A 19,292-nucleotide genomic window follows, 5' to 3' on the forward strand; every position below is an offset into this window, starting at 1 on the left:
GACATAAAAGAAAACACAAAAAAGCAGCAGACCGATTCTCTAGCCTCACAAGCTTGGGAGGTGATGAGAAGCATGGGGCAGAACTCCACAACGGCAAGGAAGGGGCGTGTGCAGGCATCAGGCAAGTTGGAGCAGCCGGCAGATGGGGAGACCCTCCAGCAGAGCTTATCAGTCAAGAAGACTTTACCAACAAGGTTCCATTTGATCTGTGTCTTAAAGTGGCACAGTCAGAGCAAATGCAAAGGTACTGAGGCAACCACTGACTCTGTGCAGGGCCACACAAATAGTTCCGCAGGTTGCTCATTATATTAAGGGGGTGACAAGGAAGGTCTGAAATCCAGCCCACCCTCTTGTGGCCAAATTGTGTGCCCTGCTGCAGCACCACACCTGCCCAAAGAAGGTGGGACTTCTCTTCTCCATAAAGGGCTGCCCGCTTCCCAAGCTCTGTGGCTGCAGCCTGCTGTACTCAGCAGGGGCACCTGTTCCTAAATGCAGAGGGACTTCGTATAAGCCAGCGATGCCCTGACTCTCTGCCTGAGGATTTGGAGGGAGTCCTGTGGGGTCTGGGGAAATAAGGCATTTTCACATTTAAGGCACAAAGAAAGACAATATTGGTCCCTGTCTTACAGATGAGTCTGAGGCTTCAGGAGACAAAGAGACTTGCTCAAGCCCAGAGTACTTGTTAGTGGCACCACTCAGAGCAGAACTGACCAGCTCTCATCATGGCAGTCTTCCCTCCAGGCCCTGCAGCCTCTGAGGGTGTTTCTAGAAATGCAGGAAATCAGACAAGAAGAGCTGGGTCCAGGGCTCTTCCCCCAGTTGCATAAACTGTGACTGGCCCACAGGATGGCGCCATGCCAACATGACTTCTTGGGAATTCAAATTCCCTGGGGTGGGGAGTTTCCAAAGTTCTTCATACATGGCCATTATATTTTTATGACCTTATTCAACACATGCCCAGTGAAAATATTAATAATAATAGCAGCAAGAGCAGCAATCAACTGGGGTAATTTGCTAGTCAGCTTCTACTTTGCAGTGTAGTGCTGCATGTTGAGATCTTTTGCATCCCTCCATAAGTTAGAAGCTGGAAGAAGAGAGAGCAGAAGGGAAGGGGGTGTTGTGCCTTGGAGCAAGGGGAAAAGGGAAGAAAGAGACACTTACATTAAGAATTCCTACAATAGAGGAGGCTGGGGTTCTGAGAATGTCATACAACATGTGATCAAGGTGGCATTTCTGTACCCAGAGGCAGACATGTGTGAAAAGGCATTGAGCTTTCCGCTTAAGGTTTGTGCCTGCTGTATAAGTCACTCCAGACACAGAGGGAAAGGGCCCCTGCCATGTGCGTTTCTACCACAGGCCATTTTCACTCACTGTCTGAGCCCGTCCTCATCACACTCCTGCACAGAATGATGCAGGTTTACAGACGAGGATCTCAGCTCTGCCATTGTCCATGCAAGCTCAGACTGTCTCCCAGAAACTCTACTTCTTTACCTGAAAGTGGCTCGTGTTAAATTAGATGGCATGGAATCTTCTGACAACAGTGGGTCACAGTGGAGGTGGGGCACATCAGCCCCTGTGGCCAACCCCCATCCCCGCTCCCTGCTGAGCAGTCTCATCCTGCTAACTGGTGTGGACACCATTGTCTGCCCATGAATCCAACAACAGGCTGGCTGTTGGAACAGCAGGGTGCCTGCCATCCAGAGAGCGTTCATGTCCCATTTCTCCCTGTGCTGGCTGCTTCAGCCCTGAGAGCAGCTGGGGCAAGTAGGATGGGCGGGGCACGTTCTTTCTGCTCCATGTGAAATGTTTCCTTGCAAACTTTGATTAAGCAGTCATAAGCCTATTAAAAACCCTAGCTGGAAGGAGGAGGCGGGGCCCACTGTTTCCATGCTACTTGAAATAAGATTGCCCACTCTTAAACCTGGAAAACTGCTACTGTGTGTGTGTGTGTGTGTGTGTGTGTGTGTGTGAGAGAGAGAGAGAGAGAGAGAGAGAGAGAGAGAGAGAGAGAGAGAGCGAGAGAGATGAATCCAGAAAACGAACACCCCAAATTTCTTTTATCTCGGAGCCTGCCTGTTTGCTTTTTCTGCCGAGCTGTTCATCTGAGCAAAGGACATGGACAAATGTGTATTCATTAAAAATGCTCCTCAAGTGGCTAATTTGTGCAGGAGTTTGGAAGAACAGGCATGATAAGCCCAGAAATTAGGACAGGGCTGTGTGTTATTCATAAGCATCAGCCCTGCCTTTACCCACTTCAGCCTCATTGCGGATGCGAATGAAATGTTTGTTGAACTGAACTGAGCACAGAAAAGCCAAAAAACAATTCTCTTCAACTGTGTCCTCCTGGAGATCAATCCAGGCACGCACAGATCTAACCAAGTCAAATCCCAAGTCACCAAGTAATTGTTGAATTCCCATTATGGCCCAGAAAATAGTGTCTTCAGTTGGGTCCTCCTTTATTCAATGGGCATTTAGCTTTTAAGTTCCTGCCTGTGTGGAAAACTGCTAAGCTCTGGGGTAGTGACTGAGATAAAACCAGAAGCCTTGCCCTCAGATAGCTCTGGGAACGGACACATAACTTGATAAATATAACATAGTGTGCTCACTCCCGAGGCATGTGCAAAGTGCAGAGAAGCATCTTGGCTGGGGGCATTTGGAAGGCAGGCAGATAATGTTGCAAACTAATCTCAGTTGAAGTTCAGGAGTTCAGAAGAGGAAGGAGAAGAAAACAGGCATTGACAAAACTCCTCTGTGTTCCTGGCACTGAATTAGGGTTTATCCACACACTGCCTAGCTGCTCTTCCCAAGATCCTTGTAAAGGAAGGGGTTTTCCTCCTTTTGTAGGTAAGAACATGGAGGCTCAGAGAGGCGAAGATGACTTGTTCAAGGTCATAGAACTAGAATGCTGCAGATTCTGGTTTTGAATTATGATTTTCCTGACCCAGGCCAAGGGGGCATAGTGTAGAAGGGCTTGGAGGGGTTGGGGAGCCTAGCTGGGTATCACATCCTGCAAAGAGTTTACACTTTATCCTGTAGGCAAGACTGCAAATTGGCAGCCTAGGGGCCAAATGTGGGTTGTGGTGAGTCTGCAAGAGCATTAGCTGAAGTCTGGAGCGAGAACTCTAGAACAGACGTCTAGTCTGTGATTCCAATACCACCTCCTATCAGCTGTGTGACGTGGAGCAAGTAACCGAACTTCTCTGAACCTCATTTTCCTCATCCGTAAAATAGATATTATATTCACGGCAGCACCTCTCTCCTGGGGCTGTCGGGAGGGTCGTGTGAGTTGTGCATGTTGTCCCACACTGAGAAGTGTCTGGAATATAGAAAGCACATAAACATGCTAACCATCTGGTTGGTTTCCAACACCTAGCACGGTCTCTGGTACCTATGAGGTGCTTAATAAATGATCATTATATTTAGAACATCATATTTGACCAAAAATTACCAAATATCTTAAATGCTTAGTTAACCTATTTCATAATAAGGCAAAGAAGGGCTGTATTTTTCACCTTCTGATACCGTCTTGAAACAGGGGCATTCGTCTATAAATTGAGCATAAAACCTTTTTTGACAGCTCAGGTGTTAGGGAAGAAGGGGACTCACTTTCTTCACTCCGCGTGAGCTTCCACCTCTAGATGTGCAGCAGGGCTGAGAGGGACTGACCAGCCATTTAAGGACTGTCCCCTTAAAGTTTGTCACGTGGGGTCCTTCAGCAGCTAGCTTGGAGTCAGTCAAAAGTTTCTTACTCTGAAATGCCACTTGAAAAGCATCCCAATGTTCCTGGGAAAGCTAGATTTTCTTTGGTCTCTGCCACCAACTTATTATATGTCCTTTTCCTGTTTATGCTCTCATTTGATCTGTCATATCTTACTTCATAAATGGAAAAATGACAGAAATTAAGAGACTCACCCAATTTACAGACAAGTAGCTTAAGGATGAAATTGGAATGAGGAAAATGCACCAGACTGGGGACTCCTGGCCAGGTCTACATGTCCGGAGGATTCTGTGCTGCACTGGGCAGGTGTATCAGAATCCCGTCACCTTGGGAGCCTCGATGCCACGCAGCCTCTCCCATCTCTGCACCCAGGGCCACTTTTCCACCCCGGTTCTGCACTCGCTCAGCCTCTCCCACCGTGACAACCTGCTCAAGGGGTCAGTCTTTCTGCGGCTTCCAGGGTGGGAGATGCCTGTCACCCAGCCATGGCCACAAATTGGTAGCCTGGGCAGTGCAGAGGAGTTACTGCCCCTGGGGCAAACCTGGGGCTGGTGGGAAGTAGGCACCAGTGGATACAATCTTCTCCCTCCCCCTCCCACCCCCACAGTCTGTTCTGAGTTGCAGTGGTCCCTAAGTATCTAAACGCAGTCCCAGGAAATAGGACAATGAATGGCACTTGGCACCAAGTGGCGGCCAGCTCCGTAACACAACCTCAGATCTGTTCTCCTCCTTCCCTGCCTGCCTCCTGTTTTCTCTCCCTCCAGCTTCTCTGGGATCATTCTCCCTGGTAAAGTAGCAGCACATAAGGTTTTCATCAGCCTCCACTTTCCAAGAAAGCCAGTCTGACGCAGAGAGAGTCAAAGAGATAGTAACTTCTACTCTCATTAGTATTAATCACGATGGCTAAAAGGCGGGAGGAAGAGAAGAAAGGGCAGGGGAGAGAAAGAACAAGAGAGAGAGAGATTGGCTGTACGTGGATATTAAAGAAGCATGATGAGTATTACAGGAGTTGTGAGCAGTTCAATGCACAGACTTTGGAACCAACAGCCCAGGTTTGCATCCCTCTTGCAATAACTACAAGGCTATAATTGGGCAAGTTACTCAACCTTCAGTTTCCTTATCTATAAAGTACAGATAATAATAATCCTAAATGTCATAGGGTTTCTGCAAATAGTAAATGTGCTAATATTTGCAAAACACCCAGAACAGTGTCTGGCACACTGTAAGCATTATCTATGTCTTTATTAAACATACAAATCAACACATGCTTTTCCCTTGAATTTATATGCAGGAGCCTGAGGAAGTCACTGAGTTTCTCTGGGCCACAGTTTCTTTATCAATAAAATGAAAGATTTGATTTAATAACCTTTGAGTATCTGACCAGTTCTGACTCTTGATATGTTAAGGTGATCCCCGGCACTAACATGAATTTAGCACTTTTGTGGCTCAGTAATAGTCTTAAAATCTTATATAAATGATCTCAAGATTTATTATATTATGCCTTAACTAACTAACCCTCATGAGAGCTCTGTGAAGTTGTGGTGGAGTTTGCCTGTGTTTCGCAGGTGAGGAAAAAAGGCTCAGAGAGCTGCAGTGTCTTGTCCGTGGTTGCAGAGTGAATACAAACCTGGATGTGGGTGAGTGGAAAGCCCTGCAGAACAGGCTTGTGCTACAAAAGTAGAACCGTAGATAGCTAAGCTTTGGCGCTGAAGAGTGAATAGTAAGGCTGGTTGCACTCTTGGCAATATTTAGGTTATTGAATGAGTACCATTCTGTGTACTTGTTAGATCATAATAAAAAGGGTTACAATTGCTAAAGGGCCTGAGGCAGATGTGTGAGATGGGATGGATCAATATTTGTGCTATGATATCAGGGTCTAAATAAAGAATGAACCAAACTCTGGAGGGAAAATACCATTTGGATTAGAATTCACATGTTTGTTTATCTGCATGCCAGACTGTATGTTAAACCTCGCACATGGTGGTCACACAGCCCAGGACGCCATGTGGCTTCCCCATCCCCAACAATTCTGCATAAATAAGTGGGTTTTTAGTTAGTTTTTTTTTCTTTTTGCAAGATGCTGTCTGTGTGTTGTCATAAAATACTTCATATTTTATTAAAGAAACAATTGCATAAAATAAACAACATACAGTTTCTTTTGTCACCTTCACAGAAGAATAACAACGGGAAAATTTCAGAGCCTTTGACTTCCTTAGTAGGTTTGGAAGGGAACAGTCTGTGAGGTCACAAGTGGGGAAGCTGAGGCAAAGAGCCAAGTACCCATGCTATCATCTCCCTCCCTGGGGGCTCATGTCTGTGACATCCTAACACATCTCTCCAGTCCAACCTAATGGCATTTGCTGGGCGTTTGCTTTGACATTGTCACACTGTCCCCAGAGAGTGGCACTGACATGTTTTCTGTTCACCTTGGTATCACAGGACCAGATATATTGCTCACAGGTGTCAGAATCATTTCATGGTGACACCAAACCTGGGCATCTAAGGATTTCAAGTAATGTGCTTGTGCTTCTGGGGAAGCTCAGACAGCCCCTCATGTCGGGGTGAACAGACCATGAAAGCCCATCTATTTGGCCGAGATCACCTCTTCCTTTAAGGTCATGGTGAGCACTCAGGGAGATATGCAAATACATAGTGGATGAATTTGTTATTCTACTTAAATCGTGTTCTTTTGCACATCTTCTTAAGTCACTCACATTAGGCATTGGGGATCCAGCTATATAAAAAGAACACAATCTGTGCCCTCACGAAACATCTGTTTAAGAGGAGATGCAAATTGTAGGCAAATAACAAAAACTCAAAAACAATGGACAAGGCTAGAATCTCATAACCTATCTCCATGTTCCCATTTTCACTAAAGACGAATTGTAGTAGGAAAAATTATTTGCAAAATAAATTTTAGTGTCATTATACTTGTCCCGATTACTTGCATAAAGTATAACAAGAATAGTTATTGGCCACATAAGTCTTTTTTTTTTTAAATTTTTTTTTTTTTTTTCATAAGGAATCTCAGGTTAGACTTAAAAGCTTCTCCCCCATTCTTTAAAAACCTCTGTACCTCATTGAATAATTGAATCTTCATTTGCTGGGAGCTCCCTTGTATACATATTAAAATAAATTTGTATAGCTTTTCTCTTGAAAGACAAAGAAAGAAAGAAAGAAAAAAAGAAAAGAAAAGAAAGGAAAAGAAAAGAAAAGAAAAGAAAAGAAAAGAAAAGAAAAGAAAAGAAAAGAAAAGAAAAGAAAAGAAGGGAAGCAGAAATTGACACCAACAAGCAACCCAGCGGGGAAAGTGCTCTAACAGCCGGTCCTGGGGAGGAAAAACACAGCAGAGAGGAAGATGTGGTCTGCGGAAACCAGTTCAGGAAATGTTCAGGACCATCAGCTGTGTGTCAGGGCCTGAGCAGGCGGTCTGTTCTCAAGGAGGTCAAAACAGATGAGTGCAAAAATAGGGTTATGCAAAAGGTGCAGTGGGCAGCAGAGGAAGCAAGTCAACAACATACCTGGAGAAGTCAGGGACTGTTTCTGGGGAAAGCAGCCTGTGAGCTGAGGCTTGAGGACAAGTGGGCATTGCCAGTGGGCCAAGATGGCGAGGAGGGAAGGAAATACACAAGGTACGGAGACATTGAGAGCATGGAAGGAACAGCATGTGGCAGGAGTGTAGATCTGTTGGAACATAAAGTCTGGTGGGAGGAGGAGAGAAGAGGAGTGGGGTTTGGGATGGGGAGTAGACAAGGACAGTCCATGGAGGTCTGTGAGGCATAAAGGTTGTCACCTTTATTTTGCAGATGAGAGGGGATCATAGAAAAACATGTTAAATGGTTAAATACAATGTCTATGTAGTCCTCAGGTAGTGGTGGCGGTAGCACTGTTGTTAGTGATCTTCCTCCTCCCTTCCCCACCTTCTCCTTCTCCTCCTTTCTTCTTTCTCCTCCTTCTTCTTCTTCTTTTCAAAGTGGCCCTTGTTGAGTATATTATAAAATATATTGTAAAATAATGAGTTTATTTCCTTGTTTTAATAAGAGGATCTCTTGTGACTACCATAGATTCTCCTTGTACGCTGTCTGGAGTGTGAAGTCACTATTCTGCACATGACCCTGATGGCCCAGGGCCACAGATGTCACTGGAGAAGGAAAGCAGAGCACTCAAACCTGGAAGGGTCCCTTAGCATAACTGAAGCCAGTGGGTTCTGAACTGTGTTATTTGGGCCACTCTCTGACCCATGGAGGTGATCTTAAGCTGTGGCAGGTCAAGGGAGGTCAAGAAGGCAGGACCAGGGCTTTTTCTTCCTAAACCAAGGAAATCATCTTTTATACTAGGCTTGCTATGGCCAGAAAACTTTGCTTACAAGGAAAAGAAACTAACCCTAGTTAAAAAGTAAAGGGGACATAGCTGGGCACAGTAGTGTGTGCCTGTAGTCCCAGCTACTTGGGAGACTGAGGTGGAGAATTCCTTGAGCCCAGGAGTTCAAGGCCAGCCTGGGCATCATAGCAAGACCCCATCTCTAAAAAAAAAAAAAAAAAAAAAAAAAAAAAGGGGACAGAAGGAATTCAATGGAACGACATTGTTTAATTCAGATAATTGAAAGAAAACCTTAGTAACTAGGTCCCAGTAATAATAACATGGCCAGGAGCCGAGTCTAGAGCCTATAGTATGAGCTATTTGGGAGGCTGAGGTGGGAGGATCACTTGAGGCCAGGAGTTAGAGACCAGCCTGAGCAAAATAGTGAGACCCTCTCTCTACAAAAAATAAAAATAAATTTTAAAAAATTTAAAAATATATTATTATCTATGAGGGTAGCTTTTACACATAAAAATATAATATATATGGTTAATTTTTAAAAATGTATTAACATGCAAATAATAAAAATCAATTTTTACTTAGGTGTTTGAATTCATTTTCCAATCCATTTAAACATGGACTACATTTTAACCATTACTTTCAAGGAGTCTCTTATTCAATGTTGAAATAAACCTAGCTAACTTTAAACAATGAGTTCAGATAACAACTCAATTCATTAAATCCCCTCCAATGTTTAAACTGATATGACAAGCAAAAGTATTCAAAACATCTGGTAAAGTGTTAAAACTAAACTTACAGATAGAGGGACCTCAGGTTCTTTTAAACAATCAAACATGGTAATTTTTTTTAGTATTTTCTTTAATTTTTTTCAATGAAAAATTATGTCTAAATTAAACTAATACACAATTATATTTAAATTGCCATTATAAGGCTAATCTGTCTTTAATATTTTAAAAATTGTTTTTATTATTATACAAAGCTCAAATACCAAACATATGTTGATTTCCCCACAAGTATTATGTCTCTGATTTACTTTCCTATCACTATATAAAATTCTAAATTTTCCCAGGGTGGAGAACACTACAATAAACAAGTCATGCTTAACATCACGAGAAAGTTTCATGCTAGACTTATGACTTATCAGGCTAAGATTTCTGGCCGGAGCACAATTTTTTCTTCATTGCAGTTGGGCATGTTCAGTCTTTTTTCTAGTTACTATGGCAACAAGAATCTCCAAGTCCACACTTTACAGACGGGACTAGTTTTTGCACCCTTGACCCTGACTTAGTAGTCAAACCCCTTTTACCCTGCAGTGCAGACCCCTGAATACCAGTTCCCCTCAGCACATGTGTTTCCAGGATAAAGACTATATTTACCAGCATGCTTTGCAGCTAGACAACTAGGAGTAGCCTGAAGATTAAGATGTAGCAGAAGTGTTGTGGGCAATCTGTAGGAAATGTCCTTATAGGTAAAGGACATGTTCTTATCTCTCTTTCTGAATGTTTGGATTAAAGATCTGATGGCTGGAGCTAGAGCAGCTGACTTGGACTATGAGGTAAATGTGGGCAAGGATGGTGTTTCTTTATTATTTACTATTGCAGAACAACAAGGTGGATCAAGCCTAGGTCCCTGACACTGTTGAATACCATAGCAGCATTGTCTACTGAGATTTAAGGGAGGAGTTAACTTCTACCTGATCAAGCCACTGATATTTTTAGTTTTCTGCAGCAAAACCTGATCCTAACACCTGCAGACACTATCACATGATTTGCATAGATGAAATTCTGAACACTTACCCCCATTCCACACAGGATTCTTCCAGCTATTTTACTGCTTGATAAAATTCAGACTTCTCCAGTTATCTGGCTATAGAACACATTCCTGGGGTACCCCAATGACTTAAACAATTTTACCTAATTGACACCCAATATTAGTGGTAGGATATCACATCTCCTAAAACTGAGGCCATAGCTCCTAATATAACTTCAAGGTAGATTTAGCTGCCTCCAGAAGCATTAAATACATATCATTAAATTCACAAAGCTTACATTATTTTATATTTTATATGAGTTTGCAGTTCAAAATATGTAAGTTAACATCAAAATATTGAGTGGCTCGATACACATAAAAATAGCAATAGCTAACTTACTGAGCACTTACTTTGTGCATGGCCCATTTACTATGTCACCTTATTTAACCTTCACAACAGTCCTGGAAGGTTTATCCTATCACTAGCCCCATTTTAGAGACGAGAAAGCTGAAGCTAAATGTCTTGCCCAAGTTGACATAGGCAGTTCCATTCCATGAACCGCTAAGTGATAGAAGTGCCCCCTCACTTCTGCATTCCCTGAGTTAACTATCAAAAAAGAAAAACAAAAAGGTTTGTAGGTTCAGTAAGGAAAGTTAACCTACTAAACTGCCAAAAATCCACAGACATAATTTCTGGGTTTCTTTTTAATTTTTCAAAATATATATAGATGTGATTTTCATTCTTTTTAAACGTGGACACTGTATATCCAAAATTGAAATACTTATGCTTGGCTTCAGATGGGAAAAAATAATCTGCTAATCTGCTCTCCTTTGCAAAAGCAAAACAGGAAAAAAGAACAAACAAAAATTTTAAGGTCACCCCGAGCATGTATTGTAAAAAAGAATTACAGGGCTTCCCTCCCCAGAGAGATGCACTTGACCTGGCAGAGCTCTGATATTTGGCAACTCCCAAACTACGTAATTTTCCACCCTCATTTATAAAACATTTGCAGGTATGTTGACAAGTACAACACACGTAAGAGAGCTGCTTAAATTAATAATGGCCACCATTTATTGAATGCTTACTAAGTATCTGGCACGGAGCTAGTCATTTTCTATATATAATCTTTCTTCTTAAAGTGATTCTGAGAGGCAGGCACTGTGATGCCCATTCTGCATATGAAAACCTGAAGACTCAGACATGTCAATCACTGGCCCCACACATCTGGCGAGACGCTCAGCCACACGTGTGCGAGCCGGGAGCCTCCCGCTCTACTGCTGCCTGCGTCACACAGGGCTGTGTTTCCTTCATCTGATCTCTCACTCAATTTCCCAGGTCAAAGGGGTGATTTTTAAATGTCATCAAACGAAGACATGCAGCCTTTTGGATCCCTGTGGAGCCCCACAATTTCTTTGCCAGAATGAAGGTGCTAACCTTGGAGTCTTAGATCTCAAATCCAGTCATTGCATGCTGCCTGAATGATTTTCCTCAGAGGTAAAATCATAGAAAGACATCATAAAACAAAAGGTTCCAGTTACAAGGACCCTTAGAGATCACCTAAGCTCATGTTTTTCATCCTGAGAACAGTTTGTCCAAATGGCAACCCACACAGAAGAGCACACATGCAACGTAAGCCATTTTTGTCCACTGCTGTGCTTTGAGTGTATGTGTCCCTCCAAAATTCATATGTTGGAACTCAAACCTAAGATAATGCTATCAAAAGATGGGGTCTTTGGGAGGTGAATAGGACATGCGGGTGGGGCCTCCTGGATGGAATTAGTGCTCTTATAAAAGGACTTGAGGGAATGAGTGTGTCCCTTTGCCCCTGTAAGGACACCTAGACAGCACCATCTATGAATCAGAAAGCGAGTCCTTGTGCTTCTCCTTTGAAACACCTTTCATGATGATAATGAATCACTGATTCTGGAATTCCTGGCCTTCCCGCCTAGAATGTCAGCTCTCTGAGGGCAGTCAGTGCCTACCTTGTATACCATTGTGGGCCCAGTATGCAGCCCAGGAACTGGAATGTAGCAAACATTCAATGAGTATTTGCTAAGTTGATTGATGCAGATGGGTGTTCAATTGTGCACCCTCAGGTTCCATAGAGCCTAGTTTGAAAACACTGCCCTAACTCAACCTCCTAAATGTGCAGATGAGAAAATTGGTGTCAGAAAGGGAAACTGTCAGAAGTCAGGTGACTGCAAAGTAGCAGAGTCAGGCCTTGAAGCCAGGACATCTTAGCAAAAAGACTGCCTTGACCCCTTGGCATCTATGCAAGTGGCTAAGTGCTGACTTAGAGTCTCTAAGAGTGATCAGCCCAGCTCCTGCAGTCGTATTACAAAGGAACGGGTTTTAAAAAGGCAGATTCCTGGACCCCAGTGCAGGTACACCGTCTTAGTCTGTTCAGGCTGCTCTAACAAAATACCTTAGACTAGGTAATTTACAAATAACAGAAATTTATTGCTCAGAGTTCTACAGTCTGGGAATTCCAAGATCAAGGTGCCAACCTATTTGGTGTCTGGTGAGAGCCAGCTCTCTGTTGCATTGCAGGTGCCTTCTAGCTGTGTCCTCACAGAACACAAGGGGTGAATGAGCTCCCTGGGGCCTTTTTTAGAAGGAAGTAATCCCATTCTGCCCTTATGATCTGATCACTTTCTAAAGCCCTCCCCTCTTAATACTATTGGGGATTAGGTTTAAACATAGGAATTTGGAGGGGGGAGTGGCACAAACATTCAGACCATAGCATTTACTGTATCAGAGTCTCTGGAAGAGGGAGCCAGGGGTTTATATTCGGAATAAGACTCCTGAAGTCATTCCTGTGCATACTAAGGCTTGAGAAGCAGGACTCTAAGGGTTCCTTGTCTGTCTAAGGGTTCCAGGAGGTACCTGGAGGCTTAATCAACTGAGATCCTTCTCTTGCTTGGGCCAGATTAAAGAATGGTTGACCTGGGGGGTTACTAAATACAGTCATGTTCTAGAATGAATTATTCATTCCATAAGCCTTTACTGAGAATCGACGTGTCCACAGGGCTCCGTCCTTGGGTCTCTCTTCATTTTCCGTGATATCCCCAGGTGAGCTCATCCACACCTGGCTTCCACCACCACCTGTTGGCTGTGAATCCAGTCTGGTCCGGCAATCCTGAAAATGCAACCGCCTGTGGCCGTATGGCTTTCTAAAACACAGCCACAAACCCTTTGCCACTTTTCCAAGCAAGAGGCATAGGGTACAGTGAAGTCATGCTATGTTACTTCTGGAGCTAAGTTGTTAGAGGCATGTGGCTTCTACCTGGTTCCCTGGGGAGCCTCCCTCTTGGAATCTTGACCCCATGTTGCAAGAAGCCCAGGCCATGTGGAGAGGCCACACAGATGTGCTCCCGTGGGCAGTGCCTGCCGGGTCCAGCCTTCAGGTCAGCTCATCCCTCATCCTAGACACGTGAGTGAAGCCGCTTCTAGATGACTCCAGCCCTCAGGCATTTGAGTTACCTTCAGCTTCGTCTACCCAGATAAGATGGGGCACAGACAAGTCCTCTCTGCTGAGTACCGTCCACATATCTGACCCATGGAGTCCACGATCATCATGGAATATCAGTTTTACGTCTCTAAATTTCAGGGTGGCTTGTTATGCAGGGTGGGCAACTAGTATAATCTGCAAGTGAATGTTTCACAAAAACTGAAATGTGACAAATAAAGACAATACTCATCTCCTCTCTTAATCCTGGGATTTCCAAAACTGCCACCATCTACCCAGTGTCAGGGTTGTACTTGGGTTACAAGTAACAAAAGCCCTACATATGGTGTCTTAGAGGAATAGGGCTGAGTATTGTTGCATATTTTCTTTCACAAAATAAGAAATCCTGAGATAAGATGCTGCTGGCATTGATCCCAGCGCTCCAGGATGCCTTCAGGGGCCAGAGATCTTTTTATCTCTTAACCCCATCTTTCTCATGCTGGGCTTGCCGTCCAAGGGGCTGCTGCCTCTCCAGATACCACATGTGTGTTTAAAACAAAAAAAAAATAGTGAGGCAGGGAGTGGTGGCTCATGCCAATCCCAGCACTTTGGGATTTAAAGTTTTAAAAATTAGTGTGGGCATGGTAGTATGGGCCTGTATTCCCAAACACTTCGGAGGTTGAGGTGGGAGGATTGCTTGAGCCCAGGAGTTCAAGGCTTCAGTGAGCTATGATCAGGCCACTGCACTCTAGTCTGGGTAACAGACTAAGATTTTGTCTCTGGGGAAAAAAAAAAGTGGTTCTCATGCAGGAAAGAAGAAGATGGGTGCCAGGGACAGTGTAACTAGAAGTGCCTCTCCAGCTCTGTTGGAAAACAGAATTATGAACTTTTCCTTTCTCCCTACTGCCCCTAACAAATCATGGCTGTGTTCTATTTGCTCCATCTCTTCTGAAACTCATCTACCTCTTTCCAGGCTTCTGCCACTTCCTTAGGTCAGACCCCTGGCACGGATGATTGAAATCACAGTCTCATTGCTTCTAGTCTGGACAGCCCCCTCCCCACCTACAAGGCTGCTGAGGGGTCTGCCCAACATGTAAATCTGCCAATGCCCACCACGTAAAGCCCTCCAAGAGCTTCTCATGGCTCTCAAAACAAAGGCCACACTCCACCTGGCCTCCAGGTGGAGGCCTGGACTAGAGGATGCACCACACACGTCCTGTTCGCACACCTAGGTCATGGTAAGAGCCCGGGAGTCGTGACCTGGGAAGCTGATCCTCTAAGTGATCTCATCACACCTCCTTGTTATCAGATCACAGCACTGCCTAAATGTGGTGACATAACCAGAAATTTGTCCCCTGCCAAACTGTGGACTCCCTGAGGATGGCAGCTGCGTTGTGTCTACCTCCACTTCTCCAGCACTTAGCACAGTAGCTGGCACATAGTAGGTGCTCAACAAATTTTTGTTGAATGAATGGATGAAAGAAGGAAGAAAGGATTACACCTCTTCTTCAGAATCATTCCATCTAATAGGAAATACAACTTAATAAGCATGTGACCACAAAGGTACAAAGTAATGAAAGGTTTTAAGAGAGACACAGGAGGATTTTGTAAGTGGAAGGGCTGAGGGATACACAAGGGACAATAGTGAAGCCTTCACTCAGCAGCATTTCTTCCAGCCCCCTTGAGGAGAGCCATACACATCAGACAAAAGGGACTCAGCTGGTGGAGACCCTTCCAGGGAACTAACAGTCCGTACACAAAGCCTGGTGGTGGGTATTCTAGAAGGAATGGTGAGTGTTCTATCGACTGCTGTATGTGGAACATAGATGTAATAGGTATGGCAGGGGACTTTATTTTAATATTGGTTTGTAGGTATAGTCCCCTATGTATTCCCACTTCCCCCATTTCAAGCCTGAAGTCAGGCCCTGGATGTTTCCTGGCCTCAAGGATTGCTGCCTAAGGGAAAATTAGAAGTCGCCAATGGTCCAGCTTGGAAATCAAACTTAAACCCACGTACACAGGAAAAGGGGACAGGAGCCTGATCCTGAGAACATTAGACAGAAAAGGACAAAAAAGAACTCCAGGGCTGGACGTGAGCTGGGGCTGTGAAGCGTGGAAGCCGCCACTCAAGGGCAGCCGGTGAAGAGGGCTGGGCAGGGGGAGACAGGGTATCCCTGGTCCCTGGGTTGAATAATGTCCTGGAAAAAATGATGATCACTGGGAACCTCAGCATGTGACTTTATTTAAAGATGGAGTCTTTGCACATGTAATTGGTTAAATTAGTTAAGATGAGGTCAAATTGGATTAGGGTGGGCCCTAAATCCAATGGCTGGTGCTGTTACAAGACACACACACACACACACACATACACACACAGCCATGGGAAGAGGGAGGCAGGGACAGGAGTGCTGGGTCTGCAAGCCAAGGAATGCCAAGCATTGCCAGGAGCCACCGTAAGCTAGGAGTCAGGGGACAGTTTCTCTCTGAGTCTCCCACAGGAACCAACTCCATCAACACCTTCGTTCCAGACTTTTGGCCTTCTGAACTGTGAAATAATAAATTTCTGCTGTTTGTGGCCACCCACTTTGTAGTGATTTGTCATGGCTGCCCTAGGAAGCTTACATATCCAGGACGTCTGGACGCTGTGACAAGGATACTTAGGAGCCACAGTCCTTATGGGTCCTGCAGCCCAAGACAGTGAAAGGCACTGCGGAAGCAGTGAGGACTGCCAAGTGGAGGGGCTTCCTCACACCAGGCCCTGCGTTAGCCCTCTGCACTTTTGGACACTTTGGGGGCTTCGCCAGCCCAGCAAGATGGAGACCTATGTGGATTTCAAGAACATAACAAGATGTAATTTAATCAGAGCTTCTGGTCTGAGTCACACCTGTTGATAAAGAGCTTGTGTAGAGGAGTATTGGAAGAAAATAAGAGAGACGCCACACATTGGGACTACATCAAGAATGTCCATAGACTCAGAAATTTGGACTTACTTTCCTAGACAATGAGGAGCCATTAAAGTCTTAAGAGTTTTTAGCTTAGGAATGACTTGCGGCAAGGAGGGGGATTCAGGAATCCAGCCATAGTTATCAAGTGTTTGACTGCAAGTAACAGAACTACGACCCAAAGTGGTGTAAACAAAAGAATTTTATTGACTCATGAAACAGAATGTCCAGATAGGCTTCAGGTATGGTGTGATCAAGACTCTGGATCTATTAATACTTATGTTCAATTTGTTTTTTTTCACAGACACAAGATGCCTCCTAGAGAAACTGCATTAAAAATACTTTCTTGTTTATGTCCAGTTAGAAATGGGCTTTCCAGGGCTTACTCTTAAAAACTTTTTTCCCAGAAGACTCAAGTGTATTTCTATCTTTATCTTGATGGTCCAAATAGGGATTAAATCTATTCATTCCTGAGCCAATTTCTGGCAAAGAGATTAGGGTGGTCATGATTGACTGAGACTACTCAGCTGGCTAAGCATGGATATTGGGTCTAATACAGGCATGTGCAGATCAATGACAGAGATATACTCTGAGAAAGGCATCATTAGGCAATTTCATTATGCAAACATCATAATCATAGAGTTAACTGTGAAACAACTCCAGGTAGGTCCTGCAGGAAGTATTCCAGAAGAAGGCATTGTTATTATAGGAGATGACAGCTCCATGTATATTATTGTCCCTCACGACCTTCCAGTGGGACAAGATGTGGAGGTGGAAGACAGTAATATTGATAATCCTGACCCTGTGTGGGCCTAGGCTAATGTGTATGTCTGTGTCTTAGTTTTCAACAAAAAAGTTTAAAAGTTAAAAAAAATACAAAGATTTAAAAGTAGAAAAAAAGCTGATAGAATAAGGATATAAAGAAAGAAAACATTTTTGTACAGCTGTACAGTGTGTTTATAGTTTAAGCTAAGTGTTATTACAAAAGAGTATAAAAATTGATAAAGTAAGGTAAGGTTGATCTATGATTGAAGAAAGAAAAAAAAATTTTTATAAATTTAGTGTAGCCTAACGGTACAATATTTACAAAGTCTGCAGTAGTGTCCTAGGTCTTCACATTCACTCTCCATTCACTCACTGCCTCACCCAGAGGAACTTCCAGTCCTGTAAGCTCCATTCATGGTAAGTGCTTTATTTTTATAGCGTATTTTTCTATGTACCTTTTCTATGTTTAGATACATAAATACCACTGGGTTACAACTGCCTACAGTGTTCAGTAGAGTAACATGCTGCACAAGTCTGCAGCCTAGGAGCAATAGGCTAGATCACATGGCCCAGGTGTGCAGTAGGCTGTACCACCTAGGTCTGTGTAAGCACACTCTGTGAAGTCTGCACAAAGACCAAATCGCCTAATGACACATTTCTCTGAATGTAGCCCCTTCGTTAAGTGATGCACGATTGTATGTCCACGCTGGTTGGCTTGGATGGTTTCTTTTTTTCATCAGAAATTTGCTTGTAAGCAGATAATATACTATGAACCTTCCTGTCTATTAATGAAAACCTTTTGGTGTTGAGGTCCACATAAGAAGCTTGTTAAAGTCTGCAAAATCTGCTAAGCTCTTCACTGTGAATCTTCAGGGGGGGGTGCTCTTCATTTCCTTCTCCTGCAGTTTCTTTTTCTCTTGCCTCTTCTTCAGGTCCACATTCCTATTCCAATTTCAACTCTGCATTGATCAGTCCCTTGGAAGCACTTCTGGGAGCTCCTTCACCCACGCCCAGGCTAATGTTGTTTGTCGTCTCAGCCACAGCCGTGGTGATTTTTGCAACTTCCTCATCCTTAGCACATCCTTTGAAGCCATGGATGAACCTCTTGAGTGTCTTCTTCCAGATGCCGTTCATACACTCCTCAGTGACATCACAGCAAGTCCAAGCAAGGTTCCTGATGCAGTCATAAATGTTGTCATTCTTCCAGAATTGCATCAGTGTCTTCTCAGTGTCTTCCTTGGTTGCAGCAATAGCCTTGTCCTCCTCAGGTCATAGGCCTTAAAAGCTGCTGTAACTGCTTGATCTATCGGTTGGACCAAAGAGGTGGTGTTTGGAGGGAGAAACACCACTCTGATACTGGGATGAAGTTCTCCAATAAAAGGAGGATGTGCAGAAGCGATGTCAACAATAAGCAAACTCTTGAAAGGCGTGTTACTCTCCAAACAGTGCTTCTCCATTGCACCGGCAGAGCAATTCAGGAGGGCATTTTGGAAGAGGAGAGGGGTCAGCCCTGACTTCTTACTGCTCCTGCGGTGCACTGGCAGTTTACTCATAGGCTTGCAGGTGCTGGGTTTCTCACCATGCCTGATCACAAAGAGTTTCAATCTGTAGCCTGCAGCATTGCCCCCAAACAAGACTGTTATCCTGTCCTTAAAAGCCTTGAAACCTGGCACGGAACTGGCCTCTTTATGGATGAAAGTCCTTTCAGGCATGAGTTCCCAGAATAGGGAGGTTTTATTTGTATTGAAAATTCGCTCTGACAAGTAATCTTTCTCTGTAACTAAAGATTCTTCAGTGGCCTTCAGATCAGCACTCACAGACGCATCACTGACTTTCACATGATATGATGAATTGTTTAAGCTGCCCAGAGCTAGCAGTAAATTCAACGTTATATTTGGACCTGGTCTTTTCTTGCCACATTTCAAACTTTTTGCTTTGGCTGTGATCACTATGGTGCTAAGAGGCATACTCGTCCCTGTCTGGTCTTTAATCCAGGCCATTAGAAGTTCCTCCGTCTCCAACACAGGTCCTTCTCAAATTTCTGTACATCTCTTGCCTTCAATGAAGCAGATCCTTTCAGCTTTGTCTTTGTTCGAGCTCTTAGCTACGGTGGAGCGGGACCTGCCTGCCCGGTGTGCAAAAATGACCACTGTTTTTCCACCTTTGCAGTCCTCAGTAATTTTTAATTTAGTTTGCAGCTCAATCATTTGAAGTGGCCTCTTGCTGGCAACGTGAGCTGTGGATTTTGCATGCTTAGGGGCCGTGATGAACAGAACAACACTAGATTAAATCAAGCACGAGGGAAAATGATGCAATCAAGACATGGGTAAACATGAGATGTATGAGGCT

This window comes from Lemur catta, chromosome 9 (assembly GCF_020740605.2).
Source record: "Lemur catta isolate mLemCat1 chromosome 9, mLemCat1.pri, whole genome shotgun sequence".
In the NCBI taxonomy this organism is placed as follows: Eukaryota; Metazoa; Chordata; class Mammalia; order Primates; family Lemuridae; genus Lemur; species Lemur catta.